Source organism: Bidens hawaiensis, unplaced genomic scaffold (genome assembly GCF_021521415.1).
Source record: "Bidens hawaiensis isolate Kalapana, Puna unplaced genomic scaffold, B.hawaiensis_p1.1 tig00012943_1, whole genome shotgun sequence".
Taxonomy (NCBI): Eukaryota; Viridiplantae; Streptophyta; class Magnoliopsida; order Asterales; family Asteraceae; genus Bidens; species Bidens hawaiensis.
In genome coordinates this window covers 2,501-7,155 of record NW_027492079.1, presented here as the reverse complement: position 1 = coordinate 7,155, position 4,655 = coordinate 2,501, and the positions used below count along the sequence as shown (strand labels likewise).

Genomic DNA, 4,655 nt, shown 5'->3' with positions numbered 1-4,655 from the left:
GCACCCTTTCCTTAGGCACTTGCGCGCCTTTAGGCACGAAATCAGTTTCGTCGCAACTCCCCTTCTTTCCCCTTGAATTACCAAGGTTTCTCCGTTCGACAGTGGAATCCGAACCTGCTTCTCATGGGAAATAACTTCCGCGTGGTTCTCGACTAACCAATCCATACCTACCACAATGTCAAAACTTCCCAAGTCTATTGGCAACAAGTTAATATTGAACCCGTGACCTCCCATGACTATTACACATTGCTCAGTTCTTTCGTTCGCGCATAACTGCCTACCATTGGCTAGTTCTATAGTATAAGGTGTGTCTAGCCTACTGGTTGCTAGGCCTAGGGAGTTTTTAAACTCAGCGGATATAAAACTTAGGTCAGCGCCAGTATCAAATAAGACAGATGCAAAATGGTCGTTAAGCAAAAACGTACCGGTTACCACATTCGGCTCTTCTTTAGCTTCGCCCGCGCCGATCACAAAAGCTCTCCCGCGAGCTTGGTTTCCCTTTTACGGGCAATCCCGACTAAAATGCCTTGGCTTCCCACATGCGTAGCAGTTGTCGCTCGCTCCAGCTTCTCTGATACGGCAATTCATCGTCTTGTGCCCTGGCCTGTTACATTTGGCGCACGTGACGCTCGCGCATTCACCCTCGTGGTGAAACTTGCATTTGTTGCACCATGGGTAAGGCCCACTGTATCCTTTCCTTGATGGCTCCGCGGCTTGGATCGCGTAAACCCTCGCGCTCTCCTGCTTCTTGAATGGTGGCTGCTTGGAGTCGGACCCTCGGTGGTGAAAGTTCCATTTCCTCTTGGAGTCAGAGGTTCGCTGCTCGTTTCGGCGCGTAGTCAACATACCCGCACGGACCGTATCCCTTGTAAGGGTGATGGCCCGCGCTACCGCCTCATCAAAGGTTGGAGGCGCTGCGGCGTTGAGCGGAACCCTAACAACAGGAGGTAACCCAAAGATATATCTCTCGATCTTCTTTTCCTCCGTGTTTGCCATGTCTGGCACCAACTGGCAAAGCTCGTTGAACCGGTTGTTGTAGGCGTCGATATCCGTTCCTACCATGGTGTGGTTCCAGAATTCCTGCTGCAGACTCTGAATTTCTGCGCGAGAGCAGAACTTTCTCATCATCATTTCCTTCAGCTCCTCCCAGGTCTTGTGAAGAGCAACTTCTCGCCCCATAGTCTTCACTTGAAGCTTCCACCAAGACGAAGCTGCTTCTTGGAACATGCAGGTCGCGTAAAGGACCTTCTGGTTCCCACTACATCCGCTAATGGAGAGAACTGTCTCCATCTTGTCAATCCAGTTGTAGAGCCCAATGGCCCCTTCGGTACCCTTGAATGGCCAAGGCCTACAGGCCATAAATGTCTTATAGGAGCACCCTTTGTCCAAGGCTCCTGATTCGGGTTCTGGGGTCTCGTTCTGACGACCCTGACTAGATTCGGCCTTGCTGGCCTCATGTGTCGCGATCGCCTGCGCGATTATTTCCGCGAGTTCCTCGGGTGTCATGGTAATTCCCTTGGCTCTAGTTGGAGGCATTCTCGCTTTAAAAGAGTGAAAATATATCAAACTTAGCGCATGTACTCTGAGCACATAATGTTCTTTATCTTTATTCACTAGACACTGTGCGACCCGTGTTCCTAAGTGTGTGTATAGTTTCTTTTGAAAATATTTTCTTTGAAAAATATTTCATGCGATTCCCCAACGGTTATAGTCTAGGTTAAAACCTCTTTTCCTAGTTCGCTATAACCAGTGCTCTGATACCAATCTGTCACACCCGGCCCTGAACGGCGGAAACAGCCGGGCGCGCGCGAGTGGGGATTGATAATTAAGCACGGGCCATTGCAAACATTCAAAGTAAGATTTTCATTGCGCATGAAATGTTTAATACAAATACATTACATTGTTTAAAAATTACATAAAAACATCCAAGTATAAAAACTGTTGAAGATTTCCACGCCATATCCCCTTGCGCGGCGGGAACAACCACGCGCATCGAAGGGATAGAACTAAAATCTTCCAAAAAGCTAGTTTTAGATGTTCAGCGTGAGGTGCTCTAAGTGTGACTCCATGCGCTACCTAGTTATCTCCTGAAAGACACGTAAAACATTTGAATCAGTATAAACTGAGTGAGTTCACAAGTTTTAGTAACTTGATAATTCGTATTGCATCACAGTCTTGATAAATAAAGAAATCATTCTGAAACATAATTCTGATAGCATCATTAAAACAGGTGCTTAGTAAAACATAGTTCTGATAACATATTCTGATAAAAATCGTTCCGCGGGCTACGCGCGAATCATTTCTGGGGACCGTGCTCGTCTGTGTAAGTGGCGCTGCCACTACGAGCGAAATAAGTAATACCGTCCCGCGGGTTACGCGCGGACACTTTTGAAAAACCGTGCTCGTCTATGTAAGTGGCGCTGCCACTACGAGCGAAATAATACCGTCCCGCGGGTTACGCGCGGACGTTGTGCCGGAAAACAAGGCGCTCGTCTGCGTAAGAGGAGCGACCTCTACGAGCGGGCTCAATCCCATAGTACTGCCCCCGTGACATGCTAGGCACTCGTCTGTGTAAGAGGTGCGACCCCTACGAGTGGGTGGATCAAACCAGCAGTCCCTACCCTTAGAGTTCCAATGGTAAAGTGATCACTTACTCGTATCGCACTCTCATCGAAAACCATAGATAACCGTTTGCATTGCTCGTAAGTATACCATAATGAAACATTATTTAAACACATAATTGCTTGCATTGCTTGTAAGAGTATCATGATAAAACATAATTTAGGTACGTGTCCCTCGCCCCGAAAACAGTTTAAAAATAGTGAAAACAGTGAAAATAGGGGCTGTGAGACTCACCTGTGGTTCTTGTTAAGGGATTAATCGAGATTCAGGTTTTCTTGGTGTTGGCCTCGGAATTGAAGGTCTAGAATACGATTAAATAACAAGTATATATATTAAGATCAAGAAATAGGAGAATATAAGGGTCGGAAAGTAGATCTCAGGGTTATAATCTCGGCTTACCTAGTAACAGGAACGGAATTGAAAATCAAACGGATGCTTGGGAGATGATTAGTGCAAGTTTGCAGTTCTTAAGAGAGAAGTTTGAAGTGTGTTTGGGTGATAATTTGGGTTACATATTTATAGGCAAGATTTAGGGGAACACAATCCCTTGTTTTAGGGGATTGTAATCTTTTCATATCTAGGTGTAATTATGATAAAGTATGGAAATTATTATTATTTATTTAAAAGTGGAGGAGTGGATAAAAGATTCTGATTTGATTTGGACAGGGCATGCAGGTCTGTGGTTGGTGGGAGTAGGGTGGCTGACGGTTGACTTTTCATGTTACAGTGTGCTTTTTCAGGTGCTTTTGTCAGTGTACAGTTAAAAAGTAGAAATCTCTGAAACACGCAACTGTTTCCTTTTTGGGCGGGAATAATCCCTTATATCCGGAGATTAGGCTAAGTGTTCTGCGCGTATAGCTTTGTGCGCATAGCTTTCTGTGTGAAGGACATTCCTTTGCTGCGGGTAGGTACGTAACCTTCTCGCAGTCAGGGACATTGAGTTTCATTTGTAGATTCTCCAGGTGGTCTTGGTATTTCAACATAGTGATCAGTTATGCTGAAGTCAATTCCATCTTGGAGCTTCAGACAAACTAACTCTCAATGTTCCCCGCCATGCGGGGAGGTTAGTTCCCCTTCCGCACGCGCATAAACGATTTGGGATGCACCCGCCTTAGCATCATGCGGGACGGTCAACCCATTAGACAACATAAAGTTAAGTTACATGAAAACATAAAGCCAAAACATTCGCGCATGGCGCATATAACATATGCCCACGCTGGTTCTTACATCGCGCGCTCGCGCAGGGCGCACATAACGTGCCCGCGCTGACTCTAACATAGCGCGCTCGCGCAGGGCGCACATAACACATGCCCGCGCTGACTCTAACATAGCGCGCTGGCGCAGGGCGCACATAACACATGCCCGCGCTGACTCTAACATAGCGCGCTCGCGCAGGGCGCACATAACACATGCCCGCGCTGATTCTAATATAGCGCGCATAAAATTCACAATCACCTAATTATTAGGTTGATTACTTAGTTTATAGGGTTGGGAAATTACCGGGTGTCACACTATATCAGCCAAAAATTGTACTAAAATACATCATAAAGGGATTTTACCACGAATCCATTGATTCTAATTGATTCTATATGATTTATTATATTACTACCCCCTTTACCACTTTATTCTGGAGTCGGGGGAGAGTGGAATTTTTTTTTTTACATTTGATTTTACAAAAGGGCATGTTGAATCATATATCTATCCATATATCGGGATAGATAGATTGACCATCACACCCGAGATCTTTGATAGTGGCGGTATCCACTCATATGGCCATGTTCTATTCGAAGGAATAAAAAAAATTGTATTTCGGAGAGATGGCTGAGTGGTTGAAATCCCCGGTCTTGAAAACCGGTATAGTTTACTATCGAGGGTTCGAATCCCTCTCTCTCCTTTTTTGCTTGTTGAATATATTTTTTTATTTATTGGATTGATTTTGACCGGATGGTTTCATTCTCATAAATAAGGGGAAGTGGCTAGGCTATCCCGCCTAGCCAATCCAGAAAAATGGATTAAATATAAATAAAATCTTT

At 45.2% G+C, this 4,655-nt stretch overlaps 1 non-coding gene across 1 annotated transcript; it reads left to right on the top strand.

Annotated features, from left to right (window-relative positions):
• The first annotated feature begins 4,433 nt into the window (after positions 1 to 4,433).
• TRNAS-UGA (transfer RNA serine (anticodon UGA)) lies at positions 4,434 to 4,516 on the top strand. Its single transcript has one exon. It is a non-coding gene; the product is annotated as a tRNA-Ser (tRNA).
• The last annotated feature ends 139 nt before the right edge of the window (positions 4,517 to 4,655 follow it).